General features: G+C 43.5%; 1 long non-coding RNA gene across 1 annotated transcript in view; it reads left to right on the forward strand.

The window, feature by feature from the left end:
* LOC310764904 overlaps window positions 1–13,030 on the forward strand; it is a 71,844-nt gene extending 58,814 nt beyond the window's left edge. The window contains exon 3 of the long non-coding RNA XR_014549340.1: window positions 12,802–13,030. This is a non-coding gene — a long non-coding RNA (uncharacterized lncRNA). The remainder of the gene's footprint in view (window positions 1–12,801) is intronic.
* The last annotated feature ends 5,198 nt before the right edge of the window (window positions 13,031–18,228 follow it).

An 18,228-nucleotide genomic window follows, 5' to 3' on the forward strand; every position in this document is an offset into this window, starting at 1 on the left:
CCGTTGCTTGGCTTGTTTGCCCCCGAAAAGCAGACCCCCCAAGTGCTGTCTCCCCGCGTCCTCAGGTGGTCAATTTTCCTTGCCAGCTACCAGTATGCACTGATTCACCGCCCTGGGAAGGCGATGGGCCATGCAGATGCCCTCAGCAGGCTACCACTACCGGAAACAGGCCCTGACCCAGCACCTGCACAAGAGGTTATGAGCCTGGAGCTGCTTCCTGACCGCCCCATTCAGGCACAAGAAGTTGCACACCATTCCAAGAAAGATAGGGTCATCTCCCGGGTCCTGGACTGGGTGTGGAGGGGATGGCCCAGCAGCAGCCCCGGGCCAGAATTCGCCGGTTACACAACCCGCAGACATGAACTGTCGGCCCACAAGGGGTGCCTGTTATGGGGAAGCAGGGTCGTTGTTCCCCAGCCCCTCCGCAAAAGGGTCCTCACAGCCCTACACGAGACACACCCAGGGGTAGTAAGAATGAAGGCCCTTGCCAGGAGTTATGTGTGGTGGCCGGGGATCGACGGAGAGATAGAGGCCTGGGTCAAACACTGCCAGGCCTGCCAAGAATCCCGCCCAGATCCCCCAAGGGCCCCAGTCCAGTCCTGGGAGTCCGCCCGAGCACCATGGTCACGCCTGCATGTGGACTTCGCTGGCCCCTTTCAGGGGAAAACATTCTTCATAGTGGTGGACTCCTACACCAAATGGCTGGAAGTCGCACTGGTACCGTCCACTTCTACGTCCGCAGCCATCCGGGTACTACGCAGGCTGTTTGCAACCCACGGGCTCCCTGACACTCTCGTCTCAGACAACGGGACTGCATTTACGTCAGGAGAATTCCAAACCTTCACAGCGCAGAACGCCATCCGCCACATCCGTTCGGCGCCATTCCACCCTGCCACCAATGGCCAAGCAGAACGCATGGTGCGGACCACCAAGGACACCCTTCGCCGCATGACGCAAGGGGATTGGGAGTACCGCCTTGCCACATTCCTTCTAGCACAGCACAGCACCCCCAGCTCAACGACTGGCCGGAGCCCCGCTGAACTACTAATGGGTCGGCGCCTTGCAATCAGATTGGACCGCCTTCACCCCGATAGAGCTCAGGATGAGCTAGTGGTGGGGAAAGGCAGGAACCCCCGGACCTTCGAGGCCCAGGACCCAGTGTACGCAAAGAATTTTGGGGCAGGCCCTGCATGGGTACCCGCCACAGTCACCAGGGTCACTGGCCCCGTGTCGTACGAGGTGCTAACAGATGGGGGGCAATGCTGGCGCCGCCACTGTGACCAGATACGGCGACGATTCCCGGGAGAAAACCAGGAAGAAGAGGACAGGTCAGGGAACAGTGGGGCAGTGAGGCCCATAGAGCAGCAGGGGCAAGCAGGAGAGGCAGAATCAGTAAATATAGAGGGGACCCGTGAGGCCGAAAGGACACCGGAACCAGAACCACGACTGAGCGAGCCGGTTGCGCCAGACCAAACAGCCCTATCACAGCCAGCATCCTTGGAACACGAGCCAGAACCTGAACCCCGGACCAGGGAACACCCCAGGCCGCAACGCACACGTAGGCCGCCGGCGTACCTCGAGGACTATGAATGCGACCTCCCGGGCAGGACTGGAACTTAGAGGGGAGGGGTGTTATGTACTGAGTTGAATAGGATCCAAACTGCAGCAGTCTGATTGGTCCTAGAACAATAGGATTCAAAAGGCAGCAGTCTGATTGGTCCTAGAACAATAGGATTCAGAATGCAGCAGTCTGATTGGTCCTAGAACAATGCAGCAGTATGATTGGTTGGCAGGAACCACCCAATCATGCTCCAGATAGAAGTGAATCCACAACCTGGTTGGCTTACAGTAGAATTCCGGAATTAGCCAATCATGTGCAGCCCATTGTGTAAATAATGTATATAAAGCGGATACTTTGAGGGGACATTCATTCATTCCTCCTCACCACTATGAGCTGAATAAAGAGCCTGAAATCACTTTGCGACTCTGAGTATATTTCAGTGAATTTGTATGCATAGCTTGGTGGGGGGATGACTATAATTTAAATAGAAATACAATGCTTCTCATCATGTGACCAGATGGCCTGTGTGTCAGCTTAATCCAGGCACAGGCAAACTCGCCCCTCCAGATGTTTTTGGACTACAACTCCCATCATCCCTAGCTAACAAGACCAGTGGTCAGGGATGATGGGAATTGTAGTCTCAAAACATCTGGAGGGCCGAGTATCCCTATGCCTGGCTTAATCTGTAGTCCAGATGCCAAATGTTGATGGGCAACTTCAAGGCTCCCATTGCTCTCTCTTCTTATGGTTTCAATCTTTAAACTGGACTTGGACTGGGCAGCTCTTTAAATAGATGTCACCTTCAGGAACAGAGTCCAGTCTAAAAGTTCACCTTGGGTGTACAGCTTTAAAAAAACGATGCTCTTAGCAATGCTTTTCTAGCAGCAGACCTGAAAACCTACTGGCCAGGCTCTTTGTTTTCCAACTCAGTTAGAAGAGATGAAGCAAGAGTTTTAAAACAGGATAATGCATTGAGAGCCCAACACTATGTATGATTATTAGGGAGTAAGTAACAGTGAATTCAGTGGTGCTTAATCCTAGGTTTAGGATTGCAGCCATGCAAGCATATGCACATCTGCTCAGAATTTAGTCCCGGTCTATGCAGTGGGGCTTATTCTTAGGCGAGTGTACGTATGATTGCAGCCCCAGGAATTGAGACTACTTGCATTAATGGAGCATCCTTGTGAGATGTCATGTATAGAGTTGCACTATCACAGCACAGTCTCACATGTGACTACTCAGATGTAAGTCCTGTTGAGCTTAAGGGGGCCTACTCCCAGAAAAAGCGGATTTAGAACTTCAGCTTTTGTCTAGTATTTTCTAGTTAAGAAGAAAGGAGTTGAATTCTTCCAGGAGCAAGTTCAGTCGATGATGTTGTTTTTCAGTTGTAGATTATTTATACTAGACATAGCCTCCTGTAAAAAAAGTATATATGCCTAGTATTGCATCATTATCAGTATCTTGTTTTAAAGTCAGAACATTAGCTGTATGGTTGTAGGAAACCTGTTGTGTGTCATGGGGCTAATTTGTTTTAAAATGATAGTGTGAAGAAAGAGGAATTTGAGAGCTAGTGTAATGTTTAGTGTGCTTGATGAAAACAGGGAAACCTGGGTTCAAATGTTGCACTCAGCCATGAAGCTTTCTAGTTGACCTTAAGCCAGTCACACATGCTCAGCCTAAATCTATGTCCCAGGGTTGTTTTGAGGGTGTAAAGAGGTAAGCCGCATGTGCCACTAATAGGTTCTTGGAGGAAGGAAAAAATAGAAATGCAAAATAAGCTTTTCTATCTCTCTCTTGCCAATACCTACTCCTGATCTTTCTGGAAAGGCAATGCCTGAATTTTTCTTGGGAGGGTATATGTTCCAAGTCATGGTCTGGAGTTAGAGCTGGAGTCTGAAAAGTAACGGAAAAAATTTCTGCCCCTTTCAATTGATTTATTCAGGACATTTTTGATCATACCATTGCATCAAGGAGCTCAGAAAAAAGTGCATAGCTTCCCCTCTTTTGCCTTCACAACAACCCTGTGAAGTAGGTTAGACTGTGAAATGGCAACAAGCCTAAGGTAATCCAGTGATCATTAGGACTGAGTGGGAATTTGAGTTCAAGTCTCCCTGTTTTAATCCAACACTCTAACCACTAAAAACACTGCCTCTCTTGTTGAGCCAGCAAGGCATCTGATGCTGTTGAGGCTAGAACCTTTGCATATGGTTGAGCTGTCATGGGAATGGGGAGACTGTGACCCTCCAGATGTTGCTAGCCTACATCATCCTTGACTATTGGCTATGCACGCTGAGGCTGATGGAAGCTGAACAACATTTAGAGGTCAACAGCTTCGCCATGCCTCAGCTATCACAACTGAAGCTTGGAACACTATCCTAGCAATGCAGTCACTCACGTCCTGGACTGGACCCACCTACTCAGCCTAGCCATTGGACTACTCTAGACCTGAAGGGCTATGAAGCCCTTCTTGGGACCTTACCTGAGCAACAAGACCTTCTAGGCTGTGGATATGTTCCTGGCTTTGTTCTTTGTCCTACCTCCTAGCTCAGCTCTGATTCAAGGGCAGAAGGCTTGGCACTTCCACACCTAAGTGGGCTCTGAGGCATGAGAAGGCATTGCCTATGTTAGCTGCAACTGGCTGTGTTGCAACCTCAGATTACAAGCTCCAGAGTCCCTTGTGCTCAACGCCCAACGTTAGTGTGGATTTACCATCAATCATCCTGAAAAAGAGGGCTTTGGGAGACAAAAGGGTCCTCTTCTTTGTTAAAAGCTAGACTCATAATTATTGAAAAGTGGAACTGTTCTAATAGGCAAATGCTAAGAGAATGCAAACTCACCATGAATTTATATATTTAACTCACCCAAGCAAAATAATTATTCTTTTTAATCAAGTCTATTCAAACCTCATATTACTTTATTCTTCCATTTCAATAGTGGAATGATTAAGATTGAATCTTAAAGGAATTCTTCACAACAATAACTACTCTTATCACAGGAGGCAGTCTCTGCTGCGTCCTGCAAATTCTCCGTCTTTAAATATTCAATGTAAAAAAAAACAAACCTTCATTTCTCTCTAGGAAAAAGGGAGGGAGGGAGGGAGGGAGGGAGAGAGAGAGAGAGAGAGAGAGAGAGAAGGAGAAGGAAGATTGTAGGGAGGAGGAAAGGGAAAAAAGACTCATCTGCAAACAAATTCATGGAGGGGGCAGACCCCTGGCATATATAACTAGGAGTAAATTTAGCTACTGCTACAGAATGTCAGTCTTCAGGCAGCTACTGTCCAGAGGGAAATAAAAATTATCATTTGCAAGACTCATTTATTTTCTATGTAGACTCTGCTTTTTATATAAAAAAACCACACACAATTTGTTGGTATTTTGTTCTTCAGTGCAGCATATATTGGAAAGAACAAAATAGCATATATTTGTATACACAGTCCAAGATAATATTTGTCAAATTTCTCAGCCGATATAACAGAATAATAATGAGGCAGAAAGTTGTGAATAAAGCCCAAATCTTCTTCACTACTCTTGATAACAGAATCCATGAATCCACAGGCATTTGATTCTATAGACATAATGGAAGAAGAATGAGCACGTATTGATGGGAAGTTTTGAGGCCTTTTCCGTGGTGCTTCAACTCCCAAGACCAACCCACCAGGCTCACTCTGTTCTGAGCCTCTGGAAACAAGTCAGCACATTCATATTGCACCAGGCATTGTTTCCCATGTCTAGGAAGCCCTCTTCAGGCATTCTGATACAGTGTACTGTGAACAAACAGTGGTGTGCCAAGAAGTCTACAACCAGGCGGATTCCTGCTTCACACGGTCACCCTCCATCTCACTGAGAGCACCAAGAATGACAGAGGGTGGGGTGGCGCAAGTGTGCTTGTCCTTGCAGTCCCACCCACATGATTCCACTACTGTACATAAGATCACCTGAAGAGGGCTATATATCCTAGGCTGCTCTCCTGTATCTCCTGCCTCCTGTCCAGCTTCTCATACTCCTGGTTGGGCATCTATCTTCCAACCTCAGTTCTTTGGCAAGTATTCCCTTTGGTATTGTCCATTGTTCCAGGAACATACCCAGGTGTGAAGGTAGTCTAGGAACACAGAACCCTTCTGCCTAAGTAGTTATGCAGAAAGGGCATCAGAAAGGTAAGTCTGCCAGAAAAGTGGCATCTTTCTCCTTCCTTGACTGGAAACTTCAACCCAGCAGCCAGGGTTATAACTCCCTGCCACTCATGTAGATCAGCTGACACCTTGTTGAGTCAATTCACACACCTGTATGTCAACAACTCCTATTACTGCATCAGATCAGGGGTTCTTCTCTTCTTTCTGGATCATCACAAAGCCACGAGCTAAGCCCTTGCAAGCTGTGCTGGCTCTATATGCATGTGGGCAGCTCAAGAGTCAGAGCGGAGCAACTATGTATGTTTTTTCTGCATCCAAGTGCAATGCACACATGGGCATACACCCATCCACCACCACATCATGTCATAAATGCATCTAGTAATCTGGGTTTTGTGTGTGTGCACAGATGGCACTCTGCTTCCACACGCATTTCACATGGAAGTATTTTCTCTGTAGGTAATTCATAGCACCTAAGGCAGTCCAAATCCACAGGACCCACTGAAGTGAGCAGTTTTAGGAGCATAGATGAGATCAGCATCTCATGCACTTCATCCAAAGCAAAACCTTTTTCGACGCTCACTTAGCCTTCTGTATTATATTACTTCCTGATTACTGTGCTTGCTAACGTTTAGCACTACTGAATAAACAATGAGTAATATAGGAGATAGCAGGCATTTCCAAATCTCAGAATTTAATTTATTAAGTAAACAGCTTCTGGAAGGAGGCTCTGTCCATTATTTGATGATCTGGCAAAGTGGTTTCCAAACTTGAATAAAGTTCAATAGACTTATTTAGGGTGTTTTACTTTCTCTGGCATAATAATGACTGTAATGAATGTATAACATGCAAAGAGGCCAGAGAAGGATAAAGTTTCCTTGCCTGGCATGGATTATGATTATGAAAGATTACTGGACACTGATGCAAAGTATACATCCACTGAGATTCTTATGCAATAACTTCTCTTTATAGAAATACTGCTAAGGCTGCATTCCTGCATGCCAGCGCTCCTCAAACTGGCGCCCTTTAGATGTTTTGGACTATGACAGTGCCTTGATATAGTGTACCTTGGGGTGGGACACTGAGTCATTGAGATAATAAAGTTGCCAACAGGTGCAGTGGCATCATCTATTCAGCTTCATTGGATGGGCCCAAGTTCTAGTATTATGATGGGGGGGGGGTTATGTCTATCCACTGCCTCCACTCCATACCTAATTGTATACACCTCTCTCATATCTCCTCTTACTCTGCTTTTTTTTCTAAACTACTCCACCCTCCCCCAGTGCTGCAGCCTTTAATCCTAGGATAGTCACTCCAACACTCTGTTCTTTGAGGGGACGGTAGCCAGGGTTCTCTAACAGAAGTTCTGGAGGGGGAGCAGTTTGGGATATCTTCACCCATTAACAGGACTGTTCCTCTTCAGGGTTCCAGGCAGCCAACCATGCATTGCTCCAGAATTCAATAAGCTGCTAGGGGCTTATGCAAGCCAACGAGGGCTGACCTGACTTTAGGCAGAGTGCAGTAGCTGTACCAGATGCCAGGTGTGGTGGCAAGCTTTCAGAGGACAGAACTGTGTGTGCCATGTGGCCTCCCCTGTTAAGCTAGCTCAATACCAGTGTTCTTCAACCTTGGATCTGAACTACGGCTCCCACCATTGCAGATCTGTGTTAAACTGGCTTAGAATGATAGGGGTTGGAGTCCAAAAATATCAGGGAACCCAGGTTGAAGAACAGTAGTCTACCATGACTGGCAAAGACTCTTAGGGGGTTTCAGACAAGAGAGTCTTTCCCAACTCTTTACAAGCACACCAGGGAATTCAGCTAGGATTTTCTTTTTTCATGTACTGAGTTATAGTACTTCTACATCCTGCTTCCTCTTTGATAATATTCTGTTGAAAGGAATATTCAGAAGCACTGCACTAGTCTCTTCAAAACTGACTTCTGTTTAGATTAGGAGGTCAAGAGATGATTTTCTGTTCCGGGAAAGAGTCCTAGACTTTTCTATATATCATCATGTAATCAAGGAGGGAGACCAGAGTGCAGGGTAGAGAACTCCCTTTATTTCTCAGCCTCGCTAATTTGTTTTGTTAGAATCATGTTCACATTATAGCTGCATGATGGTCTTCAGGCTCCGGTGACTACAACTGCAATCAGGGTTATACAAAATGTACTGGGGGATATAAGATATATGCTTTTTTAAAAAGAGTGAATCACCATGACAGAACATGTGAGCATTCATAACACACAGATGGCCCTTGCAAGACACAAGAGCCCAAATGCAAGCTCAATATACTGTGTATCAGATGTTGCTGACTGGATTTAGCCTCCAAACATCTGCTTGCCTGCACGCTGCCAGAAAGGTTTATATCAAGGCATATACTATGTGGAGAGTGCCTGAGAATGAGGAACAGGGTTAATTCATGTGGTATTCATGCTTTCATTCAAATCCTGCCATACTGACCCTCTCCAAGATCACCTGCAATTTTGCTTATCTGGCATATTTCTCTGCTGGAAATTCTCAGTGACATAGTTAAGAGGATGCTTGCTTACTTAAACGGGACACTACAAATGTATATGGCTATGCAGACCAGAAATTAGATAGCTACACCAATCCAGGAAAAAAGCAGGGATTTTTTTTAAAATTGAAAATATTACATACACACTTTGTCAGAGGGAGTATTGGAGACTTGCAAACTCTGTGTCACAATCTACTTATGTACATGCAGGTTGGGAAATTATGGTCTTAATCACAGCCTTGGATGAAATGTTGTTTACCCCAAACACATGACAGCTCTTAATTGCTTAGTCAAATGGACATCTAGCCTGAGTAACAATGCAACCCTATACATACCTAACTCAGAATTCAACCCCACTGAGTTCAACAGGACTTACATCCCACATAAGAGTGGGTAGGATTGCAGCCTAAGAGTAACTAACAGTCAGTTTAAATAAGATGGTGGGTGCATAAGAAATGCAAAGTTCTGCATGACCTGGAGTCACATTTACAGAGTTTTAAGCTTGTAACCATCCCTTTGTGTGCAGCCATTTATACAACAGCAATCTGTGAACCAGATGGAGGCCACTTTGGTATGTGATTTCTGCACGTTTAGGGGCTGCTGCAAAGTTTAAGGACTCTTTAACTGTGATTCTGGGCCACATGGAAATTTGACCAAATAAGTGCTCTTTGTACACCCAGGGCCTTGTTAAAACTGCATTGGAAGTATAAGTGTTGGAACAGGAAGCATTCAAGAGTATACAGCCATTATTCCTTATTCCTTATTGTATACAGCACCATCAGAGCGCATGGTGCTTTACAGACCCAGGGTGGTGTGAGTGGGTGGGTGGGCATTACCCAATAAGTACACACTTAGAGCCCCTTAATTTCCTGCCATGCATTTTTGGTGAACTCCTATTAATCCAAGAGGATAATCATTGATATTCCTGCCTTTCTACATTTGTCTAATGTGATTCTTTTTAAAACTATTTATTCTCAGGGGGTCTTGTAAAATTCCTGGCTTCCCATGCCACAATACAAATGTTTACAAGATACTGGGGTAGTATGCAACAAAGTTTTATTCAGAGTAGACCCACTGAAATGAATGAACATGACAATGTTGGGTTCATTAATTTCAATCGGTCTACCCTGAGTCAAGCTAAATTGACTATCACCCATGGCGAGTGACCATTTGCACCTATATTGTTGGACTGCCCATCATAGCAAAAAGAGAAACTCATGATGGTTGCATCCTACTCAGCTGATTAAGCTGCAGTTACCCCATAACAAAGTGTCCTGGAAGAAGGATCATTATTCTACAATATGTTGTTCAGGGCAGGAAGAAAGTTAGAAGAGTAGGGGAAATGTAAAAAGGTGAGGTCTGTAGTTAAAAGTCATTTAACTCTGCATTAGAAACCATGATAATTTTATGCTTTTGTTATGCCAAGCCTTCCAAAAGTATTCCAGGCCATTTCACAGACTTAATTAACTGCTGTAGCAAACTGTACACAGATCAGTAATGAAACATATTCACTGATGCACATCAACACTCAGCAGCTGTGCGAGGCAGAAAGTGAAGAAGGCTTTTCCTTGCAGAACTGGAAATGGTGTCAGCAGAAGGCGGAATGCAACCGTTAGTGTTAGGAATTGGCCCAGACATTATGGTTAACAACCCTGGACCTGCGCATGATGGTTAACAACCCATATCAGTTTAAAAACTCTTAAGCAGTTCAATATGCAACCTTCCCCTATTGCTCTTGCCACCTGTCCAGTGCCTTGCAGCTGAAGTTTGCGCTCTCATCCTCCAGCATAGTTTCCCTTATGCTGTCAGAATTGGAGACAAAATGGGGTCACTGAGAAACAAGAAGATGGGACTAGCATGCTCAAGAGAACTCTGAAGCTTGCTAAAGTAAATTATGAGGTGGAGAAGAACCCGCTCCAAACATCTCAGTGTGGACCAAGCATGCCCAGTGGCCTCAAGGATGAATAAATAAGTCAATTGCCAGTTGGCGTCATTTTTGCAAACATTTATTCATGAGCCCATTTTGGCTTCTTACCAGAGTATTAACCTTTTTAAAAAAAGCATCCACATGAGATGTTTACATTTAAATGCAGGTTTAAATGCATACTTTTAAACGGAATTCCTTTGAAAATTTTGATACAGTTTTTGAGTTGAGGGCTTTGTTGCAACAGCTGGAGAAGTGCAATATTTGGTGGGTAGTAAGTTTCAACCCTCACATTAGATTGAGAGGTGTGGATTCACATTAGAGCTTGCAAAGTCTGCAGGAATCTTTTACTGACCACCAGGAGCCACAGAATGTTGAGAGTCAGTTGGAAGAGAAAAAGAAAAATATTATGGTGGGGGAATAAGGTGAGATAATTGGCTTGCTTGAGTTCAGCTTGAAAGAAGACATGGCTGGCTAGTTGGCTGGCTGGAACTCTGGAGAGGAGCATTCCTGTTAGGAAGTGAGGATGTCCTGTAACATTTTGCTGCAGGTCCCACTTGAAATTAGACCTTCCACAGTAGCCTCTCACTGAACTGGTGACATACAACATGATACTGGGAAAGGGCCATCACTCAGTGGTATAGCAGAAGGTCCCAGGATCAGTCCCCAACATCACCAGTTATGGAGGGCTGAGAGAGAATTCTGTCTGAAATCCAGGACAGCCACTGCCAGTCTGTGTAGACAATGCTAAGCTGGGTGGACCAATGGTCTGACTCAGTTTAAGGCAGCTTCCAATGTTCCTAATAGGGATGCATGAATGTCTCTCAGTTTCTCATTTTTCCAATTTAAAAGTTGAGTTCACAGCATTTTCACATCAGTCTAAGGTTGTTGTTTTTTAAAGTCCTCATGAGAATTCACCATCATTCTGGCGCGCATTGCACCTAATATACACATTTTTGCAAGCATTTTCCTCTAACATGCATATTTCTATATCATTTTCACTAATGTTTGCATTTTTATGCACACTTCTTCTGAATATATGTATTTTTTGTATGCACTTTTCGGTTGAAGAACTGCATTGCAAAAGTTCATTGAATTTCATAGGATAGTGGCATATTGTTTGCCTGATCTTTTGGGTAGTGCAAATCTGATGGATTCTCAATAAAATGTGAACCAAACCAAATGTTTTCCACATCCATAGTGCTAAGGCAAGAGTCTACATTGGCAGAATAGTTTGCAAGCAGTAAGAACAACACTTTTAGAACCTACAGTAAGAAATGCTGCCCAAGCATTTCAGATTTTGGTAATTAGGCTAGGCTTAGCTCTACGGGGGGGTGGAGAATAGAAATGCTACTTGTGCAGCTGGGATGAAGAATAATATTGCATAGAGTTTCAGTGATATCAGCCCCACCTGCCCCTTAAATAATATAATTGTCTTCAATATCTGGGAGCTATTAGCAAAAGGCCCGTCACTGTGACAGGCGTGGTAAATGGAGGTATGGTCTTATATTACAAAAAACTCTAAGAAGGGATATTGCACCATGCCTTCTTTGTGTTTTCAAGCAGCCATGCTGGCTAAGGTTGTTTGGAATTGTAGTGCAAAGCATCTGGAGGGCACCAGGCTGGTGACATCTGCCTCGGCGGGTTCTTATCCACAGAGAGCCCAAGCCTTTCCTACATACAGCCTGTTAAGTTCTTATTTAATACAAGATGGGGTTACTCATTTTACAGGCCCAAAAGAAGCAGCTGTTTAGTGATGAACAGGTTAACACACAGCTAGATAGGAAAATGAAAGTAGCCACAAGAACAAGTGGAAGGGTGGTGTCTTAGCTCCAACCCATAATAGCTGGAGGCAATGTTCAACTTTATCATTACCCATTTCTACTGGCTCACCATAGGGTGTGGAGGAGCTGCTATGGTAGCTATGGCAGGTGGGCTACTGTTGCTTAGTGGGAGGGCAAAGTAAGATGGCAGGAAGGTAAGCATGGTGCAGGATTGGTCCTGCTGGTGTGTTTGTACCACACTGACCTCCCTGTTGACTTGCCTCTCCTTCTCCTGGTAAGAACAGTGATTCACCTGCATGGAATCCAGCATAGAGGCTTCATCCCACCCAGCAAGCCACTTTTGCATACAGCCCTGTGCTGGGTTTTGTTTCTTAGCCACTGAGTGAGTTAAATTCTCTCTAAATTCCATTGTAGGGTGAAAGTGGGGAGAGGGGAAGAAAAGAGAGGTTGGAAGCAGAGCAATTATTTATGAATAGTCAGATTGAAACTGGAATAGGCAGTAGTGCTGAGGCTAGAATGAAAAACGGGTCAAGACAGTGGTCCACAGGCAAGGAAGGGAAATATTTCTGCATTTGCAGGATGCAGGGCAATGATCTGATGTTAAAGGGTGGCAAGATGGTTACAAAGCACAATCATTAACATGCTTGCACTGTACTCTTCTTGGGAAAAGGGTTGTTGGAAAAGTGAATGCTATACTGAATAGTTTGGAACCTAGTTACATGAAAAGAGTAACAGCCCTGCTGGATCTGGGCAAAGGTCCATGTCCTCCACTGCTCTGTACTCACACGAAGACCTGATACAGCCCTGCCTAAATGTTAATATCTGCTGGAGAGGCTATAGTAGTTGTGATTCTATCATAGTAGAGGCTGATAGCACTGTGGTTTCTTACAGGGCCTGCTCAGTGGAGGCTCCCAAGCTGTGGAATGCCCTCCCCCTAGAGATGTGGCTGACACTGACACTATTTGGATTTCAGCCCTAGCCAAAAACTACCTCTTCCACCAGGCTTTTAACGGTGTAGGAACATGCAGTTATCTCATAGGTATGTGAACAAAGAAAGAACAGCAGTAATGTTTATATTGTTCTAATGTTTTAGTGCTTACTTTGTCATGTTTATATTTTATGTAACCTGCTCTAGGATGACTATGTGATGAAGGATAAGATATAAATTAAGTAGAATAAATGTGCCTCCCACTTCTTACATTTCTGCTCAGTCCTTGGATATTCACTGATTCTTTAAATTTATGCACTTATGGGTACAAATGCTTGGCAAATTCAAATATCATGGTACATCTAATAAATAGCACTAATGTTGCATTTTCATTCCTGTGATCTTACAGTCTCATCGCTTTCCCCTGTTATACAGCTGTTCCACCTGTATCCTATGAACCTTCCCTGTCCCAAGATATGACTCTTGTTTCCTCCCATTCGTCTCTGTAGTAGTTAGCTCAGGAAAATATTCTTGGGAAGTCAGTATTGCTGGCTGATCTTTAATAAGAGTGCAACCAGAACAAATAATGTTCATTCTTATTTTAAGTGTGTAAGTATTAATAAGAGTAATGTATTATAATGGCGCTATTATGCAGTGGTATAATTAGAGCTAATGATGGTACATTGTAATTATATGTATTCTAATTACAGTATTGGCATGCTGTATACTGCGAGTCCTGAAATGTGTGATGATTAAGGTGTCTCAAAAGTGATCTGTTCAAAATGGATCAGTGACAGGGCTGCTAAGCAATGAATATATGAAATCAATAGACAATTATTGTTATCTAAGCTTTGACAACCCTTTATTCCATCTGAGCGGGTACAACCTGAAAACATTTTAACCAATATTTGCCTATGCCTTTCTCACACTGTATCCTAGTTTGTAATTTTTATTTTTTTATATTTTTAGTAGTGCATAAAATGAAAGGAGATTAAATAAATCATACCTCCAGGGTTACCATAGTGGAAAGTGTGTGAATGGAGTGGATAATGAGGTAGATGTTACAAAGTGATGCCGGTGCTAATGACTATAGAATAAATTCACCCTGTTTAGCAGTGAGCTCCTGTCAGCATTAACCCTTCCTTGTCTTAAGCTGAAGTGGCGGCATTTCAGAAATTAAAAGTAAGGTGGAGTGAAAATGGTTTTGCTGAATATTATTGGTGGGGAGAAGGTGAACTTCTCCATTGGTTGCTCTTCTTTGAGGAAATTTCAGCTCACCTAAATGTTGAATTAAACTGAATTGGAAGACAAAGAAAGATGGCTTAAGAGAGGGGAGCCGGTAAGAGTGGAGGGCCAAGCCCCCTGTCTCATTCAAATATGTTAAAATAATAGTAAACAATATTCAAACTTGAACCACAGATTCACACATGGCAATAATGGGGAGGTGATTTGTTGGATGTTCTCCAGAGGAGAACTGAAATTCAAAAGAAACTAAAAGAAAAAGAACATTCAAAAGTTGGTAAGAAAATGAGTTCCAGGGAATTTTGGATCAGCTCTGCTAAAAAGTTCTCTCGTTGTTACTTTTTCTTGCAAGTTATGTACATTTCAAGAACAGAAAAGGTCCAGGCAGACAGGTGTTGCTTTTGAATCTGAGAGGTAAGGTCTACCCTGGGAAAGGAAGAGAAATCTGATTCCAAAAAAGTGTAGTTCTGATTAATAAACTCAGGAGCAAATGTAATTTCTGGGCATATGTACAATACACTACACTACAGTTTAGTGATGGAGTTGCTAAATCCCTTTCAGAATTACAATTAAACTGTATATGTACCCTTGTTATCTGCTTTGCCATAGTGTTGCATAAGCAATGCATACAACGAATATTTCAGAGTAGTGACTTGGGTGCTAATTCTTGCTGGAATCAGGTAGCTGTTGAGGTCTGCTATTTCTGCCTTACTTCTAGATCCATAGCTTGTATCTAAAATGTGACTGATATTCCTATGAACTTCAATCCTGATATTATGAATTTCTTTCCCTTCTAATTGGTATCCTCATATAACAAAATAGTAGCAATGTAGCAAAAATCTTCATTGCCTGCAGCTGCAAGGCCACAAGGTCTTCCCTAAAATACTTTATGTCTTATACAACCGTCTGCATCCCCACCCTCTTCCAGGTTCCTTGCTTCCTATTCTATTTTTGTTTTTTAGTTGGGCCTTTATGCCATGTCAGCAACTGCTTACAAATAAAAATAGGTGTGTGTGTAACAGTCCCAAATAATCCCGTTCCACCTGGCTGTATCTGAGGAAGACACAACAATGCCTGCTCCTTGGCTAGGCCGGAACCAACTGCCATTTGCTTCTCCTGTTTCCCTCAGCCATTCTAGCTCAGAGGTGGTGAACCTCAGGCTTGGTGGCCAAATGTGGCCATCTGGTCTCTCACCTGAACACATCCTCCTGAAGTGCCTGGTTGGAACGTGTTCTTGAACTGTCAATAATGTCCCTTACTTGTATGGAGCAAAAATGGGAGAGGTGTGTGGCATGGGAGACATATGTGAGCATAGAAACATTTGACTTTCACATGACTGTATAAAGACAGCTGCCATTTTTCACATCTGGCCCTACACACCGCTTGAATGTGGCCCCAGAAAGATTACCCATGGGGGAATGTGACCCTTGGGCTGAAAAAGGCTCCCCGTCCCTCTTATGTGAGAACTGGTACTGAATTGGTAGTAAATCTTCCTTCCCCAACTCCACCACCACTCCTTTTGTATCATGCTTGAAGGAAGATAGGATGCTCTCTTTTAGATGGACCACTTTGGTTGTTGCTTTCAGTCCTCAAATAATGTGTAATTGATTATGTTTTCTCTTCCCCATTTGCATTGTGTTTCGTTTGCAGAGAAACAAATGCAGGGTGGAATAACACAATGAGAACATAGTCTATCCACTTGATTATGTAACTCACGCAAGCCTCACAATTTTGCCACAGCAGACAGTGCAACAAATAATGCCCTTTTTGGGTAGGGAAATGAACTGCAGCAGAAGAGAAACAGTGCTACATGCGACATTACAGGACTGAACAGAAAATGGTGCCTTCTCTTAGTCCTACTTCTGAGTCATGCGAGGGAATCTGTGCACACAGAGCTGGTGCCACTTTTCAGATCTTTGCTTCCAACACAGTGCTGGCAGGTGGCAGCTGGGTGATGGGATGGTAGGGACAGGACCAGCAAGCATTTCCCCACTTTCCTCGTCATGCAGTTATATTCATGTGACACATTACACCTGAACAAGGCAGACATCTATTCAGGCATAGGCAAACTTCTCCCTCCAGTTGTTTTGGGGCTACAATTCCCATCATCCCTGACCACCATTAGCTCATGGGAGTTGTAGTCCTAAAACATCTGGAGGGCCGAGTTTGCCTATGCCTGATCTATTTGATTGCATGCAATTATTATAAATTGTAAACTGCTTTGATCACAGCAATATATAAACTAAATTATGAGGAGCAGTGTGGTCTAGTGGTTAGAGGGTTGCACTAGAACTTGGCAGACTAGAGTTCAAGTCCCCACTTAGCCGTGAAGTTTTCTGCATGAGCTTGGGCCAGCAGTCACTGCAATTGTGCAAATATCAGTCACAAATATAGGCGTCCCATGGAGAAGCCAGTTCATACAAATGGGGTTTGGCACACAATCCCCATCAAGTCATTAACCTGGTAGCAGTTCCACATATTCTTGCAGGCATTTACGTGGAGACCACTGAGAATTTAAACCTGGTTTTGGGCTGCTATGGGTCACGGGAAGAATTTGTGTTTCAGAAATGTAGAGGCATCCAAGCAATTTAGAACAACCGATTAGCAAATATTGTAAGTATCCCTTCTCTTTTTCAGATCTATGATAATTCTAACATCTTGGACATTTATCAGCAATTTACATAGAATTGACTATATTCCTATTTAGGATTATATTTGGGTGTGTTTTGCAGTGCAATGTTTATAAAGAGAATATTTCTTTTGAATTCTTAAATGCCTTTCCAAATAATTATATGAAGAGCAAAGTTTAAAGGGTTTTTACATGCAACTGTCATCATCATAATTAATTTCCAGTAATGTTTGATGTATGGAAAGTGCTATAGCAAGTAAATTGGACAGAAGCCTCCACTATTTGAAAGAAAGGAGGTTGTGAAAGGCTGCTGACTAATACAGCACTGACCTGAAAGCAAATCCTTACATTCACGCTGGACCGGCTGTTCCCATGACAACCATTGTTATTAGTAACTGAAAATGTATTGCTGTTAAGAGTGGCAGCATATTCCACCCCCCAACCCTCTCAGTTCAGTTGAATTCTTTTATCACCTTCTTTTATCACAGTGCAAACTTTAGGGCTTATCCAGAAAATCAGTGAATATGTATACCCTGGTGTAGTTTTATATTTTAAGAGAGAATCCCAGAAGTATCTGTTCTAATATCATGATATCCAATCCAAAGTAACGGGCTGGGGGAGGGGAAGGAATTGGCACAGAACATGCGGGGCTATGTATGTGAGGAGGGGCAGGTGAATGTAGGAGATGCTTATGTAATAGGGGCTCACACTAGAAACCACGAGGAAAACCAAATGCATGAAGAAAACCAACATTTTTTAATTAATTCACCACCACACCAAAGGTTCCTTTACTAGCTGTAATTTCTTGCTGATAGTAAAATCTAGTCTCTCTCCCCCCCACACAGAATAAATTACTTTCAGTCCACCAGTTCCCTCTCACATCTGACGTTCCCTTGGCATCACCGCTGCTCAGGCCTTCTTCTCTTTCACCATGTCCTGCAATTTTCCTTCTTTCCTCCTCCTCCTCTCCTCTGTTAGCTGCTTCCAGTTATCCTTTTATTCTCTTCACCTCTCTCTTTCGCACAATCAAATCTTAGCTTAAGAGCATAAGATGAGTCTTATTGGATCAGACCACCAAGTCCAACATTCTGTTCTCACAGTAGCCAACTAGATGCCCTTAGCTAAATAAGCCAGAATATGCACCAGTGGCATTTCTGGATACTCAGAAGACTCCAGAAACAAGCCCATGGCACACACGTGCATACAGTTTTCATATAAGAATGTATATGTATAAATATGCATATTCCCTGTTTAGGGAAGTTTTTAATGTTTGATGTTTTATTGTGTTTTTAATATTTTGTTGGGAGCCACCCAGAGTTGCTGGGGAAACCCAGCCAGGTGGGCAGGGTATAAACAACAACAACAACAGCAACAGCAACAACAACAACAACAACAACAACAACAACAACAACAACAACAACGTAAATCTAAACTGACTTTCAGAGGGTGGGGGAAAACGCTGGCTGTCAGGAGTGATCCTGAGCTTTGGGGTGGCAACAAGATTTTCTGGGCCTAGTTT

Source organism: Podarcis filfolensis, assembly GCF_964270895.1.
Source record: "Podarcis filfolensis genome assembly, chromosome: 6".
Classification (NCBI taxonomy): domain Eukaryota; kingdom Metazoa; phylum Chordata; class Lepidosauria; order Squamata; family Lacertidae; genus Podarcis; species Podarcis filfolensis.